Raw genomic sequence first — 22,888 nt, 5'->3', positions numbered from 1 at the left:
AGCAATGAAGCCTGTCTCTCAGGGCTTCTGTGAGATCCAGAGATGATCAGACAGGTGAACGCGCTTTGAGAACTGTGAAGTTATACCATTTGCTCCACCGCCCAGCGAGCAGCCACATTTGCTGAGATGATCAGAGGTGTGCGAGCGAGGGTGTTTAGGCCTTGATGGCTGCTGTGGGCCGACCCCTGCCTCAGCTGCCATGGGGTCTTGGAGGCATATTTGTGAGGGCAGCATTTTCCCTTTCCACCATGTCTGGGGTGGCTGCCCAGGGTGGAGCCTGTGTTAGGTGCCTCCTGCACCCAGTGGCTTTGTGTGGAGTGGGAAGTGGCCCCGCTGGGGCAAGGCGGCCAGGTCCCAGCCTGGGGTTAGAGGACTTGGCACCACTGACCTGGCCTGACTTGGAGACCTGGCTCCTCAACACACAGTGCCCCCTCCCTCACATTCCAAGGCTCAGGGCTCAGAGAAACGGGGCAGCAGGTGCAGGGAAGAAATGTGCATGGAATAGGGATGAGGAGCCCAGGGACATCAGACCTCCCTCATGCCTCGCTCATGGAGCACCTTCATCTCATTTGCTGGCTGGGTTATCAGACTCACCTGGATGTCATCTGTAGCCCACGTGCCCACTCCTCTCTTTCTTCTCTCTCTCTCATCCTTTCTTCCTCTTTTCTTTTGTAACAGATTACGTAACTTACCCCTGGTCCCACAGCTGGTTAGGATCAGGCCAAGTTAGTCCGATCTTAGGCCCTGCCTTTCCCACTGTTCCCTCTGCCCAAAAGAACGGATGGGGGTCTGTCCTCTAGGACACGCTGTAGACCTGCTGAGCTCTGGCCCTGGCAGAAATCAGGCTGCGGGAGGCACTGTGAACCCAGGCCTTCCTCCCTGCCTGGCTTCCTCCAAGTTCCCTGGCTGTGTGGGAGCCATGGGTCTCTCCCTGACAGGTTGGGGTGATGGTGAGGTGGAGGGGTGTCCCCAAGGCAGTAGGCATGATGACAAGGGGTAAAACCCAACAGAGGCCCATCCTCCTCTGCTCCTTCCTGGGGACTGTGAAACTCAAACAGAGCCTTGTGTCCCTCCCTCCCACAGGCCCTCTGGGCCCTCCCCATGCATCAGTCCTGCCTCTGTGTTCCCAAAACACCCTGCACAATCAGCTTAGTATTTTGTATTCTCTTTTGACTGTGATCCCAGAGAGGGGGAAGGCTGGCAGAAAATCACTTAGCGCAGCACCTGGCAGGCACATAGTGAGTGCTCAGCAAGCATGAGCCATTGCATTGCTGTGGCTTCAGTGCTCCATCCACAGTGTCTGCCGTGGTGCCCACTCTGAGCAGGGCCCTGGTCGTAAGGGAAACATATTAACAGCACAGCAGCTACACGCACAGGGAGTGCTCGCTGTGTTCTGGGCACTGCTTTGAGCACTTTTCACCCATTGACTCCTCTAATCTTCTCATGGCCCTTGTGCTGGACACTCTTCTTATCCCCATTGCACAGAGGAGGAAACTGAGGCACAGAGAGTGACTTGCCCAGGGTCACACAGCTTGGACGTGTTCCCCAGCAGTCTTGCTTCAGAGGCTGTGCTGTCATAAATATGTGCAGAAGAAAGGAAGAAATGAACAAGACTCAGGATGTGGACGAGGAAAGAAAGGCAGGAAGCTAATGTTGACTGAGCATCCTCCACGTACCAGCCATGGTGCACATCACTGATGTCTTCAGAGACGTCAAGGGATTCGCCCAGGGTCACAGAGGAGCCAAGGGCATGGCTAGGATTTGAGCCTTGGGTGATTTCTAATCCCCTTCTCCCCACCCTATCCCACCAGCTCAGGCTACAGGGAGCAAGCGCAGTTCATCATGGGCCGCCTAGTCACCCCCAGCAGCCTCAGACCACACAGTTGAGTTGGAGGCAAGACAAGGAGTCACTCAGTGAGGCCACTCATTACCAAGATGTTTGGTTCAAACCAGCCATAGGTGAGGAGTTTAGAGGAAGGAGCAGAGCCAAGTGGGTGACCTTGAATAAGCCCATTGCCCTTGCCATACCTCAGTTTCCCCTTCTGTGCAGTGGACACAGCAATATACATCCTGTCCCTCTAGGCTGCCATGTGGGTCTCATGAGCTAACAAAGCTGGAAGTGATGAAAGTCAAGCTGAACAAAAGAGCTTTGTAGGAATAAAAATACTTTTATTTATGAACATCTAAAGGCTTTGCCTAAAAGTGTGGTCAGTGGACCGGCAGCAGTGGCAGTACCTGGAGCTTATCAAAAATGCGCTGCCCGGGGCCTCAGGCCCCACCCCAGTCCTGCTGGATCAGAGTCTGCATTTTCGCAAGCTTCCCCCATCGCCCATGGGAAACACTGGTCTAGAATTTCTAGCTTCCCAGTTCCCCATTCCTAGACGCTGCCTCTTGGGCCTTCTTCCCGTAGCCTACAAGGGGTTCTTGGCAGGAAATTCCCATCTTGGAGAAAATGCCATGACCCAGCCAGACGCCTGCCCTGTTTAACTGCTTAGGAGATATGAGTGCGTCAGAATTAAGCTGAAGTTGGGCAGAGGCTCTAACAGCCTCTGTCACTCCAACAACCTCTGATGAGACCAACTTCATTTGTTGGGGGTGCAACTGCCACCAGAATCAGCAAGGCCTTTCAGACCTGGGACAGGGTGCGGGAGGAGTGAGGGGGTAACCTCAGCCTGGGCTCAGGAGGGCTAGGGATTTCTTCTGAACAAGCAAAGGGCATTTGTACCAGATAGTCTCCATCTTCACACAGGAGGGCAAAAGGTTGAAACCGCAGTTGGAATGTTCCAGGTTAGAAATAAGAAGCAACGTCCCAACTGATCAGGAGCAAGCCAGCCAAGGACACTGAAGGCGTCCCTTAAATGTGTGGCCAGTGTGTGTGAGGTCAAGAGGCAGAGCTGGAACGGATTCCCAGAGGTCCTCTGCCCGCCATCCTGCCCTGAGACCATTTTGTCCTCAAGAGGCCGAGGGACTCATCTAAGGTCACACAGCAAGGAGCCCTGGCTTCTGATTCCCTGTGTCTGGGGCCCCTCTTCATTGCAGGCCTTCCTGGAGACTGGGGAGTGACCTTGATGACCTTAGCAACATCTCTTGAAGCAACCTGGAGGTTTTGAGCATGTCAGTGGGAGGTCGGGAGGGGCTGGCTTTGTGAGCCTAGCAACTCTGTGTGTCTCACTCTGTCTCAGGCTTCGTGGTACCCAAGATAATTAGGAATACCCCAGGGGCAGAAGTCCTCTGAGACAGATGCGGTGAGTCAGGGACAGGAACCCTGGAACCCAAAGAGTCCAGGTAGAGAAAGCAAGTAGAGGCTCGGGAGGCCTGACACTGATGAAGAGCCTGGAGACCAGCACTGTGTATCCTTAGGCCAGGTACTTGCAGTCTCTGTTTCCCTATGTGTAAATGGAGGAGAGGTTATTAGACAAGATCAGTGATTCCCAACTGGGGCTTCGCATTAGAACCAGCTGGGTTTTTTTGTTTTGGTTTGGTTTTTGGTGCTAGAAATTTGGATTCAGTAGATCCAGGGTAGGCCTGGCCATGGGCATTTTCCTAGCTCCCCAGGTGATTCTGATGTGCAGCTGGGCAAAAGCACCATTGCCAGGTCTGAGATGGCAGCTGTGGGGGTTGCAGGTGATCATAACCACAATTATCCTCCTGAGGTCCGGGGAATGCAAGATTACAAGGTTCCGGGAGACTCCCAAATGAACATTCAAGAGGTTCCAGTATCCAGAGGTTCCAGATGTTCAATCTCAGATTCCCTAGATCATGTGACTGCAGCTTTATTATTCTGGGAAGTGAAGCTTCCCACGACGGAGGATTCTGACACTTGAGTGTTCTGGTTTTGTGACTTTAAGAGTGTGAGATTCTATAATCATTCTATATACCTAAAGTACGTGCTTCTGAAACTTCCACGTGTTTCTGTGTTCCAATGTGCAGTTATTATTCTTCTCTAAAATGAAGATTCTACATGTCTGTAATTCCAACACATTATCCCAAATTCTAGAGACTCCAAGAACTTAAGCTACCGTGGCACTCATGTTTTTTAAAATTCTAAATTCAGCAACTCTGTGACCTGTCATTCCATCTGGGCAGTTGGCCACCAAGGCTTGGGCCCAGTCTTTGTCTCCTCGAGACAAGGTGGTGATTGTATAAGCCTGGGTGCATGACCCTTCACCTCCTTGGCCTGGAGGACTTGTCTTGGGGGAAGGGGCAAGGGTGGAGAGACCAGAGACCGCACAGAGCTCTCACTTCTTTGGCTCTTCCTCCAACACTGGCTGTAAAGGACTGGAAGGTGGAGCAAGTGTGAGGGGCACATGTGGCCATGTGGCAAGAAGGGCAGCAGGTGGACATGCAGCCGCATCCCCGAATTGCTGCTTGCATCCACCCATCTCACAGCAAAGCTGTCAATTCTCTGTGTCAGACTGGCTCAGACATTAGAGGCTATCATATCCAAAGCAGCTCCCTAAACTAACTGTCTCTCTGTCACACACACACACACACACACACACACACACACACACACACACACACATATACATGCACATGCACATATACCCTTTTTCCAGATGGGAAAACTAAGGCCCAGAAGGAGGAGGTGACATGCCTGATAGAGCTGGCATCCAAACCCAGGGCCCTGAACTCCCAGCTGTCATTGCACGATCCTTTCCAGCTAGTGGGGCCCAGGTCTGGCTTTCTGCACAGAACCATCAGCTTTCTATAGCTGACTTTCAGGTCCCTCCAAGGGGACAGGGACCAGTCCTGCGACTCAGGATTACACATTTAAAGCCTGTAGCCTGGCGGATTTCGCCAGGCCCAGGAGAGGCTCCCCCTGCCCCCGCATGATCTCCTGGCTGTTTCCTGCCTGCCTGACCACAGTCTTCCGTTTCACTCCCCCAGAACGGGTGCCTGCCTTGTGCCAGCGCACGTCAGGCTCAGAGGCCAGGAGGCAGAGGCTGGGCTGAAGAGTTAGGCATAGGGAGGGGTTCCACCACTCACTCACTGTGTGACCTTGAGAAAGTCTCTCCACCTCTCTGGGCCTCTTCATACTGTGGGCCGGTGGATGGTAACTGACGGAGTTACTGTGAGGATTAAATGAGACCCCAGGGGAAAACCTAGCATGCTGGGAGGGGAGGGGCAGAGGCTGGTCACATCCACCACCCACTGGTCCCCTCAGCACTGAACCCATTTTGGACGAGTGGCTTGTGTTTGTTGAAGGTGGCCGGGTAGACTTCCTTATAATCCTTCAGAGGTAAAATGATGGATTTCAGACTCTCCTGGGTTTTCAGAAGGTTGGCAGGTAGAGGAGATAGAGTCCAAAGGCCTTGAACACCTGAGATTTAGGCAGGTGTCCATAAAATGGTGATGATAATGGTGATGGTGGCTATTATTAACTGAATTCCAGCCATGTGCTTGGCACTCATGAACTTCTTAAAGCTTCTCGACTGCCTGCCCGATCGGTCTTATTATCCCTACTTACATGGGGAAACTGAGGCTTGTCCAAGCTCTTGCTGCCAGTAATGGCTAAGTTGGGATTCCAACCCGGGTCTCCAGGACTGCACAGCCAGAGCTCTCTTTCACTTCATACTCAGCTAAAAGAGGGGACGCAGGGCCACATGATGGATGGTGGCCATCTCTCTACATGGCTGCGGGCAGTCCATGGCCAGGGAAATAGAAAGACATTTTCTAGAACAGATGCGAATGGTTGCATGTTCTCCTCCCTCGGTGGGATTCTTCCAATTTTCCATGTGGCTATTTTATCACTTTTAGAAATCTAGAGCTGCCTGTGGCTGCCCAGGGCCTGGAGATGGGTGGAGCGCACAGGGCTCTGCACGGCCACCCACACCATGTATGTACATGGGGCTGCCGACAGGCGAGGGTGTACAAGGGCATGTCCGTCCCTCACCGACAAGCCTGTGCACACTTGCACAGAGGCTCATGCTTCTGCAGGCTGCTGCCAAGGCCAGGGGACCCAGGAGCTTATCGGGAAGCTCCTGAGCTGCCTCCCTTGGGGTTCTGGAGCGGCAGCTCCGCCTTAGCCACTCAATTCCTTGTCAGCTGACTGAAAACGGAGTTGGCAGGTCATGCCACGGTGCATTCCGCTTGCTCCCTGTGTGCGTGCATGCATGTGTGCGTGTGCGGCTGCAGACCTGTGCCCACCCAGACCCAGTTCAGGGCACAGGCTCAATGCCCCCTGTGGAGGAGTAACAGGAAGTCCTTGCTCCAGGGCTTCTACACGCCGAGACTCCCCACGTGGTTCCTCCCACTCGCAAGATTCTGGCCTTCTGGGCTTCTGGGAGCCAGGGAAGGGCAGGAGAGACAGCCAGGGCTCCGTAAGGGGCACATGTAGGGTGCTCCAGGGACTGGGACGGTGGACTTGCTGGGGGTCCTGCCCTGGCAGAGCAGGCCTTTGGGACTAAGAAACCTTCTCAGAGTGGGATGGTAGGGTCCCAGGGCTGAGCATGGCAGCTCCAGGAGGGGCCGAGGCCTCCCGGAGGTCTCCTGACCCTTCTTCTATCCCCACTGTTGCTTCAGACTCTCCCCAGCACTGGCCTGGGACCCCAGGAGGCCTGAGCTTGGCCTTGCCTCTCACGGCTGTGTGGGCTGGGCATCCCCTGGCCTCGGCCTCCTCCTCTGTAAAGTGGGGCACCCGTGGGCAGTGGAATGAGACCTTGGCAGTCCTGCTCTGTGCACATGCCGCACACACTGAGCGCTGGGAGGCTGGGGCCGCCTTTCCCTCTAGACTCTGGTTCCATCCTCTCCCTCCTGGGTTTTCTTCCGCTGTAGACTCAACACCCCTTCCATTGAGTCCTTCATGGCTCCAAAGAATTGTTTCGGGGCCCAGCAGTGGAATAATTGGAACAGTGGGGAAAGCCCTGGCCTGCCACCGCGGCCTGTGTTCACGTGGTTCCTGCTCTGAGCCTATTTGCTCACCTGCAGGGCAGTGTGTGTGTTTAATTACAGCACCATGCCAGGGTGCCTGGCCACATTAGACTGTAAAGCTAAGAACAGAGGTCAAGGCCTCTTTTTACCAGCCCCGAGGTGATTTTCACATCAACTTTAGAGTGGACCATACCCGCAAGGGCACCTTGAGCAGGCTCACGTGACAGGTTTATAGGTGATTCCTGAGGACAGGAGCCAGGGCAGACAGTTATCATGAGGCTGCCATCCATCACTGCTGCCTGCTGTCCAGTGACGGCCAGTCCTCCTTCCATCCTTCATTGCCGGCACAGGACACCGTCATCACCTTCCCTTGTCCCATCCCGGCCTTGTTCCCCAGTCAGAGCCAGGGCAGCCACGGGCCAAGAGGGGAGCTCCTGCCTCAGCCCCCACAGCCCTACAGATGATTGAGGCCACACACCTGGGAGTTGCTCTCAAGCCCTCGCTCTCCTCCCCCAAGGCTAGCCCAAATGCTGCTGACTCAACCTCCTGCCATCTCAGGGGTCTCTCACCCTTCTCCCCTCTGCCACCCCTCCCCAGACCACACCCCCACTGCCTCTCCCCAGCAATGTGGCAGCACCTCCCTAACTGGTCTCCTCATGTCCAACCCCTCTGTCCACTCACCAGCCAAAGAGATCTCACAATGCCAGGCTGACTTTCGCATTTTCAATGCTTCCCTGGCTTCCCATACTCCTGGGCTGACATCCAACTCTATGATATGGTCCAAGACCTGGAGTGGCCTGGCCTGTAAGCCTCAAGCCCTCCATGCTTCATGTGGTCCAGCCCTTTGCACAGGCTGCTCCAGCCCCACAGGGCCCTTTCCACTGTGACATCACTCCTCCCCAGCCACTCTGGCCAGATGCTCCCAGAACATGGGGCTCCGCTCATCCTGAGCACATCCAGAAGGCCAGATCTGTGTTCAAGCATGCTACTTTTGTCTGACTGGTCATCATGTATTTATTGAGTACCTACTATGTGCCAGGCACTGCTCCAGGCATGGGACATTTCATAGTGAACAAGAAAGATGAGGAAAGAATGCAGTTCCCAGTCTTGCAGGATGATAAATAGTCAAGAAATTGACACCAATGGATATGCTATGCTGGTAGATCATATTCAAAGACAGTTGTCAGGAACGGTGTCTCTGAGGACATGACAACTTGAATAGAGACAAATGAAGCAGGAGCAAGTGGTGTGGGCATCTGGGGGAAGGGTATTCCTGGCAGAGGGAACAGCAAGTGCAGAGGCCCTGAGTGAGGCACAGATGTGCTTGGCTTGTTTGAGGAAGAGCAAGAGGGCCAAAATGGGCCTCCTGACAGCTCCAGCTCAGAGGGAGAGTTGGCTGGGAGGGGAGGGGCGGAGGCACAGTGTTGAACACATCCCCTGCCTTGCTCTCCCTTCTCCCGCCTCCTCCCCCCAGCTGGGCAGCTCTTCTCTAGGGGACACAGATGGGTGCTTGTCTTGAGAGTCCCCTTCCTCCCCCTGTTCCTCCAAACACTGGCAGTGGGGACAGGAAGTGTCGGCCCTCGCCTTCCAGCTGCCCGGGTGGGACACCACTGAGCTAGGCCAGCCTGCTCAGGGAGGGACAGAGGCCCTATTGAGCCCGTTCTCTGGACCATCAGGGACAATAGCCACACTGAGGACCAGGAACAGTGACCAGCGTGCTTGCCCAGGAAGTTGCCAAGCCGCTGCCTGCCGCATCCCCACACCTCCCCTACCCCTCTGGCTTTCTCCTCCAGCTACTTCTCTCAGGCTGATAGTCATGTCCAAATGGTCACTTGTCCTTCACCTGCTCCCCAGAGCCCCCTGTCCTATGCCAGACCCACGCTGGGCCCAGGGAATCAGAGGGGACCTCTACAGAGTCTCTGTCCCTGAGGAGAGGGCAGGGAAGGAAGTGATAGACACAAGAGCTGAGAGGGATGCATCCTAAGTGCTTCCTACAGAGATCCACAAGGTGCGGGGGTCCCTGGAGGGCAGGAGAGATGTCTGCTAGGAGTGCTGGTAGGGAAGGCTCCCGGAGGAAGAGTCACATTTCTAAAGAGCTTCCGCAGCCAGAGTCGTGCTTTGAAGGCACACCCCCCAAGTGGCCCAAGCCTGGCAAAAACTAGCCTCTGTTACAGCCCCACAGGTGTGCAGAAGCAGTGGCCAGGACTTGGACTCTGTCCACTTCTCAAGCCTGTGTGCCGTCTACTCGTGGAACTATTTGCTTTGGAAGGATCTTTAGGGATCATCTAGGTCAGGAATGCCAACACAAGTCATGTGTTCCTGCTTCCCCTGGCCATGGCAGGGCAGGTACCACGAAAATCACACCATTCTTGCCTGTTGAGCTTGGATGTAGCTGCAGAATCCTTTACACCACAGTGGTTTGGTGGCAAGTAACGAGTGGACACACAGGGAGAAGTATTTGCCTTTCCTGATTTTACTTTATCCCCCCATCATGGACAGATGGGGACACTGAGACCCAGGCAGGGAAGGGGCTTACCGCAGGTCACAGAGCTTGTTGGTGGCAGTGTGTTGGGACTGGGTCAGGGGCTGGGTCAGGAAGGAGATCAGAAACACCCACCTTACGCAGTTTAGGCTGTGAACCATCAGAGACCGGGAATGGTTGACTACCCTGAACAGACCTTCTGTGTGGCTTCCCACTCTGAAGAGGGGATCCCCATTCTTCTCTGCCACGGCACCCCATTTCTTCATAGCTCTCATCACAGCTTTAATGATCTGAATGGGATACTTACTTTTCTTTTCCTCCATGCCTGGCTATAAGTTCATGGGGGCCGGGGTTGCATCTGTATTGTTAACCACCCCCCTCCAGTGCCTTGTGGGTGCCTAATTCATAGTTGTCGAGGCACACGTGGAGAGGAAGTAAATGCACGTGGCGATTGGTGCTCCAAAGCTTTCCCTGCTCCCTGGCTGGTTGCTTGGCCTACGGAGGACAAGCGGGATCCCTGGGGACAGCTGGGGTCCAGGCATCAAGCTGGTCAGATACATGCCACTATATAGTAAGCAGCTAGCCTAACCTGGGTAGTCCCTGAGCTCCCTGCAGGGAAACTGAGGCCCAGAGTGCTATAATCATAAGCCAGGAGTTGTGCAGGCAGAGCAGGGAGCTAAGCTGGCGTCAACGGGCTTCTGTCCAGGCTTCTGGGCACCCAATCTTGCCACAAGCCTCCACATCTGTAGCTCAGGGGCTGACTTTTCCCGACAGCTGGGCCCACTGGGAGCTGTGTGTGTTGGTGCCAAGGCAAACATCAGTGGTGGAGGTGGGGGCAGGAGGTGCCTGCGGGCTCTGTGTTCCTTTGCCTTCCTGAACAGACAGGGCTAGAGCCCCTGAGCAGCCCGGCCTCCTGCTCCACGATCATTGTTCCCAGTGATGGTTTCCAGATGCCGAGGAGTCACAGGTTTGGGGCTGGGCCAGGAGAGCCAGGCCAGCCCTCCCCAGTACCCCGCCGCCACCAACACCACCACCGGTCTTGCTTTTAAAGAGATGGCCCTTTCTCCCCCAATCCAGACTGTTTCCCCGCTCAAGCACAGCAGCCTCACTGTCCTGCAACCAGCCCAGCTCCTGGGGTTAGGAACCCTGTGCTCCACTCCCAGCTCTGACCCTAACTTCCTGTATGGCTTGAGCAAGTCACTTGCCGTCTCTGTGCCTCAGTTTCCTGGGCTGTAGAATGGGCATATGGGGGCAGCGTCGAGGTGACAGTATCTGATTGGACTTTAACAGACTGTGATCAGGATCCCTGGGGCGGTGGCTCCCCAGGTGGGTCCCCAGACCAGCAGCAGCTGCATCACCTGGGCATTTGTGAGACACTCTGGTTCTCAGGCCTCCCCAGACCTATTGATTCTGAGACTCCAGGGCTGGGGCAGCAGCGTGCAGTGTACCAATGCCCCGATGGTCCTGTGCGTGCTCTTATGAGCGAAGAACAATGCGTGCTCTAGAAGCAGGGGCTCAGGAATCTGGAATCTGGAATCAGAAAAACGAGCACAGCCGTGTGGCTTCAGAATGAACCTTCGCTTCCTGCTGGGGAATGTGGACTGGCACTCCCAGCCCTCTGTGTGGTACGGTTACTGTGCAATGGTCAGCCTGGCTCCCACACCACTGAGTGCTCCTCTGGGACAGGCGCTCCCTGGGGGCAAGTCTGCACCTGGCTGGTGCTCCACCCCATCAGCACTTTAAAGGCGCTGTCTCAGACCCTAGCAAAGAGGCCATATGTGCACACGGGTTGCAGGGCGTGTGTCCAACTTGCCTTCAGTAGGTGTGGAGGGGGTCCTAGGGTGGCCCTGTGGCACAGAGAGTGACAAGATGAGCCCTGGGGCAAGGGGGCACAGACCAGAAGGGTCCCTGCAGGCAGGGCAGTCAAGGAGGCTTCCAGGAGGAAGTGCAGCTTCCACTGGATTTGGTTGGGAGGCAGGGTGTGCCAGGGAGTGAGATTGAGGTGTGTAAAGGTGGGTATGAAAACAAGTACCACCAGCCAGCCCCTTCTCCTTCTCCTCCCTTTTCAGCGCACCAGCGGGATTATTGTCCTGTGGGGCTGTCCACAGACAAGGGCAATGAGAAGGTCAGAGCTCAAGGCCACGTAGGAGGCATGCAGTGTTGCAGCAGTCAGTCAGGCCTGGGTTTGGATCCCAGCTCTGCTGTTTCCTGGCTGTGTGGCCTCAGGCAAATCTCTTAACCTCTCTGTGCCTTGGATTCCTCATCTGTAGGGGTTAAAGGGAGGACGAAATGGCTGGTGGAGGTAACCCCACACATAGCAGGAGCTGTAAGGGTTTTAGAGCCAGGGACCTGGGGCCCAGGCAGGGGAAGTGACCATTTGGGGACACTCTATCATCCTGCTTCCTCTAGAACTTCCTGCACAGAACACCATTGCCTTTGGGGACAGTGCAGAAAGGTCAGTTTGGGAATGTCTTTCCAGCCCCTTGGTGAAGAAGCAGGGTCAGCAGGGGTGGGAAATGTGAGGCTTCCTTCCTCCCTGCGACCCCCTGTAAAAGTCACGTAAGAGCAGCTCTTCCTCTGCAGAGCACCCCCACCCCCACCTGAAGAACAGGTGCCACAGGTGTCCTTTGTACCTGTCCATGGCCTTCTGGACCTCCGATAGCTCACTCAGCAATGAGGGAATTGGGCAACAGCCAGAAAGGCCATGGTTCGAAACCTGCTGCTTATTTGCTGTGTGACCTTGGACAGGTGACTTAACCTCTCTGGGCCTCTATTTCCTCACCTGGAAATGGGATCACAATGAAGCTACCTACAGGTTCTGTGCGTGGCCAGCCCCAGCACGCAGGGGAGACTCAGCACTCTCCACCCCTGTCTGTGGTTGTCATAGTCTCCTAAGCACCGTGAGCTCCAGCGCTCACCCAGAGGTGAAAAGTTTGCTTCTCTTTCTACCCATCACTGGCCAGATGAGGAGATCGAACCCCAGAGAGAGGAGGTGATTTATGTGAGGTTTTTTCGAGGCTGGAAGTCAGGCCCGCAGCCTCTTGCCAGGCAGCAGTGGGGGCCCCAGCCCCCAGGCCTCTGCCAGAGTGGCCCCAAACTGCTGACTTCAGCATTTCACTGGCCAGGACAGATCAGATTTCTTTTCTGGCACTTGGCCACCCTGCACACCCTTCCCCCATCACTATTTTGAGCTGAGCTCCCCTGTCCCCTCCTCCCAGGGCTGTGGCCCTCACACCCAAAGCCTCACTCCAGGCTGAGGCCTTTCTACCTCTTGACCCACCACCTTCCCTCCAGCCAGGGACAGCTGAGCTGGTCACGGCCGTGTCTAGCCAGGCCTTGCCAGGGACGCCTTCAGACACAGAGCCAGGGGCCAGCTGCCCTGTGCAAATGGCACTGCTAGCTCAAGACAGCCTTCCAGGGTGCTCAGCGTAGCCCAAGGGGGCGTCCTGGGAGTGGACAGAGCCCACGCCACAATCAGCCCCGGCACTGCCACCTCCTATCTGTGTGACCTCCGCCCTGCCCTAACCTCTGCTGTCCACCTCACACCTCACCCTTTGCAGGCACTGCCACTCCTGGTGTCCCCTCCAGCCGCCGATGGATTCTGAGTCCCAGCCTGAGCCTAGTGCTCCCATAGAAGTGAGAGGTGTGGAGGGCGTGCCTGACCACAGCACACGGAGAGGCTTGTGGAAAACAAGATGGCAGTTTGGGGAATTTCTTTTAAATTTCGGATGAAATTTCTGAGTTTGGCAAGCTGGAGGCTGGGTCAGGGCAGGACATGACCTAGGGCAGATCATGTCTCTCGCCTTTCCCGGAGCTAAGTGTGTGGTGCAGACCACAAAGTCCCCTGGAAGTTCAGGGAGAGGGCCTTCTCCAGGGTAAGGCAGCAGGTGGGTTCTTGGCTCCACAGCAGCCAGCCTGGGACTTGGCAGTGGGGTGAGCTCCCAAGCAGGGCATTAGCCCTCTCTGGGCCAGGGAGATCAGGGTACCCCTGGAGCTTGCTCTTGAAGGGTACATGGCCGTTCACTGGTGAAGTGTTGGGTACAGGGAACAGCAAGAAAAAGGCACAGATGGGCAGCTTGTCACCTGCGGGGAGCGACTGTTCTTTATTGGAGTGTAAGCGCTGTGGGTGGAAGGTCAGCTGGGGCCAGAGGGGGAAGGGGCCTGAATGCCTTCAGTGTTTTGTCTCAGCTCTGCGGTGAGGCCCAAACTTGAAGTGGGCCTTCATTTAAGTATTCGAGGAGACTCTGCCTGGCCCAGCTCGGCCGGTGACTGCAGCAGGACAGAGGGGTGCAGTCAGAAGAAAGGACTTGCTGAGCAAATGGGACCCAAAGAGGGATGTGCAAGACCTGGAAACAACACATGGTTTTCAAACTCAAGAGTCCACTCCAGCAATCAGCGAACAGCAGGGTGGCTGCAAATCTTCCATCCACCCACTAAGGCAGCCAGCAATCCCTGTCTCTGCAGCGGTGGAGGAAACCTCTGTCTTTTGCAATCCCTGTGATTCGGAAGCTTTCCACCCCTCTGGACCGGCCCCTCTTCCCCTCCCGCCCCTCCACTCTGATCCATGTGGTTTGCTAAGGGAGGAAAGCCAGAGCAGGAAACAGATAACTTAGGGAGTGGCTGTTCATGTGATTAAAATGTCTTTGCTTTCCAAAAAGTTTTGCCTGAGATTACGCCAAATCGCCTGGCTGGGGTGGGATTTGGAGAGGGGGCTTCTGCTGCCTTCTGGGCAGTGGTGCCTCAGGGCCGGGCACAGGGCCTGGAGGCACGGAGTGTTGGGGGGCTTGGCACCTCTCTGGGTCCTGGAGGGGCTCCTTGGTCTCTGTGGGCCCCGTCCCCCCGAATGTCTCTGTCTCCCAGCCCTTTTGGTTTGTTTCCACATCATGTCTTGCCTCTCCTGGGCACCCTGTCGCCCCCCTCTCCTCTTATCTGCTCTGACGGGCACTCTCTCACTCCCTGCCCCTCATTCCCAACATCACGTCCTCACTCCCCGTCTCTCCAGGATCTCTCCCTCATCTCTCTGTCTCCCGCTTGTTTTCTCCTCTCTATCTCCCTTCCCTCCTCTCCACACCCCCACTCCATGCCCTCCTCCCCAGGGTTTTCCTGAGGCCTTTTCCTGTCCCTGTGAAAGCTCCCATTGTTCCCTGCACTTTGACAAACCCTAGTGTTGTGGAATCAGGATGGCATTTTTGCGGTGGCTTTGGGCTGGGAACAGGGTGGGGGGGGAGGGGTGACAAGAGGCCAGGCCTTCTGGACCCATGCTGGGCTGCAGCAGGATCCCAGAAGAGGGGAGGGGGCCCTGGGCAAGGAGGTGAGGACGGCTGTGCGCAGACAAGGAGGCCCTTGAGGCTCCAGAGGAAGCCCTGGGTGGCCTCTTGCTGCGTCCTTCCTCCCTCCCGGCATCCTGCAGGCCGCGGCCCAGCCCGCCTGTCCCTCTGACCGCCTGCTTCCTCCGGGGCCTCCGTGGAGCCTGCAGCTGCCCAGACCAGGCTGCAGGGCTGCAGCCCTCCCACCTGCCTCCCCCAGCCGTGCATGTGGACATGTGAGTGTGGAGGTCTTTGGTTGGTCCCTAAAGCAGTACCACAGAGCACAGAAGGGAAGGAAAAGCCAGGGGCTCAGCACTTGGCAGACTTGCTCCCCCTGTCTTGAGCCTCAGTTTCCTCATCTGTCATTAGGGTTAAGAGTACTGACTTCATGAGGCCGTGGCAGTGATCAGAGACAATTTCATGTGCCATGCATAGGTCCCATGCCTGTCACTTGGGAGGTCTGTGTGGCCTCTGCCTGAGGGCATGAGTCCAAGCATGTTTTCACAGGTGTCAGTCCGACTTGGGCTTGAGCCTGGGAGTATGTGGCTGGGGAAGTTCGTGACTGGTGTGGGCCATGGTTGGGGAAAGGGTCACCGGGCTGACCTCTTTGGAAGGCCTTGGACTGAGAGCTCCATGAAGACAAAATATTCTTCATCTGTCTTGTTTCCATATTTCTGGAATTTTCCACAGAGCCTGGTGCAGAGTGGGTGCTCAATGTAAAGTAGGTGAACAAATGAATATTGAGGTGGTGGCCATGGTCAGAGGTCAGAGGTGGGGCTGTGTTCCTAGGAGCAGGCTTTCTCTTTAATTTTCTCTCAACCGTCTCTCGGAGAGGCTGCGCATTCAGTGGAAAGTGTCGTTTTGTAGTCAGCAGATTGGGTTTAAGTTTCGGCTCCACAGCTGTGTGGCCTTGAGCAGGTTGGTTGGCCTCTCTGTGCCTCAGTTTGCTCTCCTGTCAAATGAAAGGGCTCTTGAGAGTCAGGTCAGAAAGCGTGTGGCACATTGTAGGTGCTCATTGAATGTTAGTGTCTCCAGCTCCACCAGAACAGCCCCCTCACATGGAAGATAGAAAAACCGAAGCTCTGGCCAGGCGCCGTGGCTCACGCCTGTAATCCCAGCACTTTGGGAGGCCAAGGTGGCCGGATCACGAGGTCAGGAGATCGAGACCATCCTGACTAACACGGTGAAACCCCGTCTCTACTAAAAATACAAAAAATTAGCCGGGCATGGTGGCAGGTGCCTGTAGGCCCAGCTACTCAGGAGGCTGAGGCAGAAGAATGGCGTGAACCTGGGTGGCGGAGCTTGCAGTGAGCCGAGATCACACCACTGCACTCCAGCCTGGGTGACAGAGCAAGACTCTGTCTCAAAAAAAAAAAAAAAAAGAAAGAAAGAAAAAGAAAAACCGAGGCTCTAAGACAGGCGTGGGAGAGCCAGGGCCCAACCTGGACCTCTGACCTCTATCCCCTGTTTACTCCACACTGCCCCAGGCTCAAAGAGAGACACTAGGGAGAATGACCAGGGACCTTCTGCCTCCTCTGGCAAGGGCCAGCAAGGCCACACAGAGGGTCCTGGGCTGGGGTCGTGAGCCCATGGCCAGCCCTGCACCCCCTCTGTGGACTAGTTGCCCCACCCCTGTGACCTCTGTTTCTGCATCAGTGGAAAGTCTTTCTCAAACTCCTGAGACTGGGGATCTTCCTCTCTGGGAAGGTAGACTGGAGCCCAGGGCCACCTCAGCGGCAGGGCTGCAGGAAAGCACGCAGACTGGGCAGACCAGGCGGGACAGGGGCCGGCGGGCAGCCCATCTGTTCTTTATTTCCTCCCCCTGCTCCTCTTGGCTCCAGCCAGAACCTCTCAGCTGGACGCACGGTGGGGCCGGCCTTGTGCTCCATGGGAGGGCGGAGCGTGAGTGGGCTGCCAGGCACATGCTGAGTTATGGGCCTCCTGGGAGGCCAGTGACCCTGCCCAGCAGTCAGTCCAACCTCTCATTCTGGAGATGGGAAAACTGAGGCCCAGAGATGGGAAGGGATGCCCCCAGCGTGCCAGGACCCATGAGAACAGCGGCCCCTTCCTGTTTCTCACCATCCCGGCTTGGTGGGTCTCTTCTTTGTGCAATCCTGGCATGTTGCATAGCAGTTTAGAAAGTGAGCCCACGTTAAGGGGCTTGGGCTCGGATCTGGACTGCCCCATTTCCTGACAGTGTAGCTTTGGCAAGCCATGTAACCTCTTCATGCGTCAGCGTTCCCATCTGAAACCTGGGACTAACAGTACTTAGCTCATGGGTGGTTGTCAGGGCATAAAGAGGGCCTTGCCCTGACCAAAAATACCCAATGATGGAGCAACAGTGATTTCTCCATCCCAGGGCTTGGCAGGGCACAGGCCTGCGCCCCTGTGCAGATGGGAGTGGCAAGGCCAGGTCTGGGGGTGAGGCGCTTACCTCAGGCTGGGAGGTATCGAGGCCTGGCTGGAACCCATATCCAGAGAGCAGAGGCCATGCATCCTGGGGCACAGTGAAGCCTGGAATCATGGTGTGCAGGGCACAGCCTCAGGCTCCCAGTGCCCACCCTGCTCCCCTCCCAGTCCCTGTGATTCTATGCCTCAACAACCAAAGGCCACAATGTCACCTCTGTGCAAAAGGGATTCACTGTCTCAAAGGGGTGAGGAGATCAAGCTTCACCCTAAAGGATCACTCACTCGTGATGGGACTTCAAGCAGCTGGAGAGGAGTGACCAGTCAGGCTCTGGTGTTACGTGACAGTGTGTGGACATGTCTGACTTCCCTTAAAATGGAAGGAGCAGAAGGGACCCAGGGGTGGGGAGTGCATTCCATGGTTGGGCGGCTAGCTCTATGGACATGAGCATGATCCAACAGAACCAGCAGCCTGAGGCCAGCCAGTGCTCAGGCCCCAGGGTCCGCACCTGCAGGGGCAGGAGTGTGGCCAGAGCCACCATCTCTGGGGTTTCTGTCACCTTGTGAAAGCACAGTGCGCCCCCTAGGGGGCAGGAGGGCCCTGGGGGGCAGGGAGTGGGCTGGTTATCATCTTCTTCCAAGACAGTAACCCACTCATTAAAGGCAATTCATTCGTTAAGAAAGAGAGTAAGCTGCAGAAGTAAGATCATCAACAGTCCTGTCTCTCAGCCTTTGTGGCTGCTTTCCTGCCAGTCCTGTTCTTGTGCAGCGGTTGTCTTCGGTTGCTTATCCTGCTCTCTTTACAAGTATTTTCCCAAACCCCTAAAAAAAATCACCATAACTATTTTAATGGCTTTGTTGTCATTCATCCAAAGGGTACAACGTAATTTAGGGAACCCAGGCATTGTATTTGAATATTTTGCTCATTCCAGATTTACATTGTCCTAACTCATGCTGTAATGGACATTTCTGAACATCTCTTTTGTCCACATGTCTGATAATTTCCTTGGGATAGTCGCCCAGAGATGGATTTGCTTAGAATAAGGAATGCACATTTGTTTAAAGTTTGAAGGCTTACAGAAGTTTGAAGTTGTCATATAGAAATACAGTAGGAAAATATACCTGTTCAGTCCCCACCCAGCAGCATCTCAGAGTGCCTGTCTGCACACCTGCCTGGTTGGCCTTTACCAGATGCGGGGGTTGGAAGGACTGTAGAGGTGGAAGTGCCTCCAGAGTCACCAGATCCACCTGCCTGACCAGGGCAAAGGCCCCCTCAGCAGCCTCCCTGATACTTGTTAACTCAGCCTCTGCTTGCATACCCCCAGTAAAAGGGAGCTCACCACCTCCCAGCCAACCACAAGAGATTTCACGCAGGGATGGGAAGAAAACACTGAACCGTTCTGAAGAAGTGCCCAGCCAGTGTGAGCCTCCTCCACATCTCTTCCCCAGCCACTGGCTTGCCTGGGGGGCCCCTCCCACTTCCCCGCCCTGCAGTGCTGCCTTCTTTGCTCCTTGGCTTGGCTCCTCCTTCCCACCCCCACTCTGGCCACAGTTTCCCACTTCCCAGGCTGCCCTCCTGTGACGATCCAAGCCCCAGTCTGGAAGTCAGAGGATCCCTCCCTCCCCCGAGCTCAGTCAGATTTACTGAGTGTGTCCTTGAGTGAGTCCTCTTGCCTCTCGGGTCCCCAAAGGGCCTGTCTGTGCTACAAGGGGTGGTTTCTGAGCTCCAGTGAGCTTTGCCCAGCCTCCTGGCAGATGTCATTCCCCAGAGGGGTACATGGCAGGGGCCTGGGTCAGGAGAGCCTGGTCAGGCCTGGCATCCTTCCCAACCAGGCGGGTGGTGGCCCCTGCAGTGCTGTCAGCAGTTACCGTCTGTTTCATGCTGAAGTTTATGAGAAGAGGCTGTGCCTTTCTGGGAGGAGGCGGGGCTGGGGGATGGTGGGGGGTGGGGGGGTGGTGAGTAGAGAAGCCTTTGTTCTGTTAGAAATTCCTTCTCCCCTTGGCCCTGCCCTCATTTGTAAGCATAAACAATGTCGGGACTGAACCCTTCCAGGAAGTGGCTCCTCGCTGCTAAGAGCTGCCCACAGTCCTGTCTTCTCCTCCATCCACTGCCTTTACCCCTGCCCTACAGGCCACCTCTACAGAGGTCACAGCCAAGGCCTGACACTGGACTGGGCTGAGGGGAAGCTCTAGGAATTTTCTTATAAAATTCCTGCTAGGGGGTCTCTCCCCAACAGCACAAGCCTCCATCATGGTGGGGACAATTTTGGGGATGGCAGACAAGAGGTGAATCAAGTGTGGCCTTGTGGAAGAGCCTGCTGGGCCTAGCCTGCTGCCCTTCACGCACTGGAAGCACTTTGGCAAGTCCCACCCATTCCCTGTGCCTCAGTTTCACCATCTGTTAAATGGGTTGATAATGTCCCCTGCCCCACAGGATTCTAGGAGAGTTCGTTGGGGGCCTAGTGGGCTGTGGAGTCCTGAGCATAAAGCCCAGCACACAGGCGGTGCCACACTAATGCCAGTTCTCTTTCCTCTTTCCTCAACCTCTGCCACCAGTGTCCCCAGAGCTTCTGCAGCATGGTCCTTCCATGAGAATTCTAGAAAGTGAAGACGCCTAATGCTGTTTCTTCTTTTGCTTGCCAATCCGTTCCTACCCAGGGATAGAGAGTGACCCAGATGTCCCTCCCAGGTTTCCCTCCCATCTCTGGAACCATCCTCCTGGGACTAATGCCTGCGGACCTCAGCCCTAGCCTCTGCAATACCTCAGACACCTCTGCTCCCTCTCCTAGTGCAGGCAAGGAAGAAGAGAATCACCCCGAAATAGCTAATGGTGACCGAGCACTTGCAGTGTGCCAGCAACTGAGCTGAGACCTTTACACGCATGAATGTGTCAAATCCCAACAGCCCTGGGAGGCAGGTCCTTTGTCATCATCCTGGTTTCCAGATGAGGAAACCAAGGCACGGAGAGTTTGAATAACTTGACAAGGAACCCCCCAGATAGTCACAGGCAGAGCCAGATGTCATTGCAGGCATCTGGTCCTGGAGACCACAATTTGAGCCACATCCCATGCAATGGCATGTTGGAGCCAGGCCCTCCCAGTGCCTGGCCTGACAGCAGCCATGGGAATGGTGCACTGAGGACGTCTGGTCCTGCAGGAGGCTGGGGCCCCATCCCTTGCCTGCCAAGCAGCCCACACGCCCTGATGGATGGCTCCAGACGGCTGCTTTTCTAATTACATGGTGCGTCCATGCTTCCTGGCTCACCCCTCGCTCTTCTCTTTCATTTTCCTGTTTCCTTCAGTTCGCACTCAGTGTCTCCTTTATCTGTGTGGGTTTCCTTCCTGTTCATTTCTGAAGCAGGGGCTCGGGGAACAAATTCCCAGAGTCCACCTCCAGTGTGGCTTCAGTCCCCATGCTTCACTCTGCCCAGTGTCCTGGAATGACTTGACCCCTCCTTCTGGTACCTTGACCCCTGCCCTTTGCCCCAACTGTGTGAGGCCAGGCACCTGGTCCTGTGAGCTCCCTAAGCTAAGAGGCCTGCAGAACCAGCTCCAGAGTGGGCCTGGCTGGTGAGAGTCCCCAAGTTCCCACCTTCAATCAAGGAATCTCAGACCTCAGCATCAGGGAGGCACCCACGCCTGCCCCCTTATCCCTTCTGAAGACATAGATGCTTCTGGGGAGACATGGGGGAGTGAGTTCATCCAGTGCTTTATTTCAGATGATGGAAGATGAGGGGTTGTGATAGAGGGGATGGCTTAGAAGTCACAGGTTCCAGACCCCAGGTGAAGGAGAAGCGGGCACCAGAAATGGTCAGAGGGACACCCACTAACTTGAGATCAACAGAGCTCAGTGTGCCTTCAGAGGCACACGTTGACCCCTCTATTACAAACTGACTGGCCCCTGGGCCCTGGCTGCCCACTGAGCACTCCCTCGGGTGTGGCTGACCCCTCTCTCAGATCTGACCAGTGCTGAGGGCAGCCCTGCCCTGGAACTCAGGCTGAAACTTCTCCCAAGAATGTTACAGCTGCCAGGAAGGCCACTGAGGATCCAAAGACTTTAGGCAGTGGGCCCAGGAGATCAGGGTGGTGTTGGTGTCACTTTCTAACTTTAGGTTTGCGCACTCAGCACGCATGTCCCCCCTTAGTGTTTTGCCTGAAATTCTAGCAGGCTATCACCAAGTGGTAGTAATGGCGCCTGGGACAAAGAGGCATGATTACTAAAGGAAGAAACTATGTACCCATTTTATATACCACTTTTTGTTCTACATTAATAAATAATAATAGCACTAATATTCCTGTTTTGCCTTGTGTGCGAGGCACTGTTCTAAATGTTTTGCATTTAATCCTCAGCTCATTTAATCCTCAGAACAGTCTTATATGGTAGTTACTGTCCTTATCCTTGTAAAGTAACTTACCCAAGATCCCAGAGCTAGGATCTGGATCCAGAGTGTGTGCCCTTAACCATTACGCACCACTTCATAAATGGGCAGTTCCCCAAGGAAAGTTACTATGGCAACATCATCTCATAGCCCAGCGCTTCTTTAATGTAATGGCATATTAATTCCCTGGGGCTCTTGTTAAAATGTAGCTCTGATTCTGCAGATCCAAGGTGGAGCTTGAGACTCTACATTTCTAACAAGCTGGTGGCGCTGTCGCTGTTGGTCTGGGGACCACACTTTGAATAGCCACCGTGGAGAGCCTGCGTTTAAGCCTCTCCAACTCAAAGCCTGCGAAGACCTAGTAGAGAACATAAATTCAGCTGCAGCTGGTGGGAGCAGAGGTGATGTGGAGGAAGCTGATGGGGTAGCCACTCCTTAACCTCAGCCGGCAGGGATTCTAGATCAGAGTGGTCGTATTTGTGTGAAATCTCCCATTTGCAAATATTAGGGTAACTCATTCAACTTTTAAAAACACTTGCAGCTTGCATGTGAATGTTCATAATAGCATTATTCATAATAGCCAAACATTAGAGAAAGCGCCAATGTCTATCATCTGATAAATGGGCTAATAAAACATGGCATATCCATACCATGGAATATTATTTGGCAACAAAAAGGACTGAAGTGTTGACATATGCTGTAGCATGAATAAACCTTGAAAACATGATGCTAAGTGAAACCAGACACAAAAGGACAAATGTTGTATGTTTCTACTTATATTAAATACCTAGAATGGGGAAATCCAGACAGACAGAAAGTACATTAGTGACTGCCTAGGGCTGTGTGGGGTAAGGAAGTGGGAGTAGGATGGGGAAGGACTATTACTGGGTATAGGGCTACTTTTGGGGGGCAATAAAGATATTCTAAAATTAGATTGTGGTGATGACTGTAGAACTCTGTGAATATACTTAAAACCAATTGATTTGTCCACTTTAAATGGGTAAAATGTAAGATACATGAATTATATCTCAGTAAAGCTGTTAAAATAACACTGTGTGGGAGACAGCTTGTTTCTTTCATATATAAAATGCAATTACAAATCAACAAGAAAAATATTAGGCTACTCTTGCAGGAAAAAAGAATCACAAAGAGTATGAACAAATAGTTCACAAATGAAACACAAGTGATTCTTAAATGCATGGCAAATTCACTCTTGCTCATAATAAAAGACATGAAAGTCAAAGCTCCTCTGAGAAGATTTTCTACCTCTTAGATTGGTGATAATGAAAACTCTGTTGATGCTGTTGTGGAATGTTAAGTTGGGATACCTGCAGTATGTGGGGAGGGGCAGTGGGAATTTGCTCTTTAAAAATTAGTGGTGCTCATACCCATTGACCCAACAATTTTACTTCTATATTCACAAATACACTCACACATGTGCAA

General features: G+C 54.4%; 1 protein-coding gene across 1 annotated transcript in view; it reads left to right on the top strand.

The window, feature by feature from the left end:
• Positions 1–22,888, top strand: part of LOC105465952 (zinc finger CCHC-type containing 24) — a 63,945-nt gene that overhangs the window by 29,324 nt on the left and 11,733 nt on the right. The gene's annotated exons all lie outside the window — the stretch shown is intronic.

This window comes from Macaca nemestrina, chromosome 9, assembly GCF_043159975.1.
Source record: "Macaca nemestrina isolate mMacNem1 chromosome 9, mMacNem.hap1, whole genome shotgun sequence".
NCBI lineage: Eukaryota > Metazoa > Chordata > Mammalia > Primates > Cercopithecidae > Macaca > Macaca nemestrina.
This window is presented reverse-complemented; position numbering and strand designations above follow the sequence as displayed.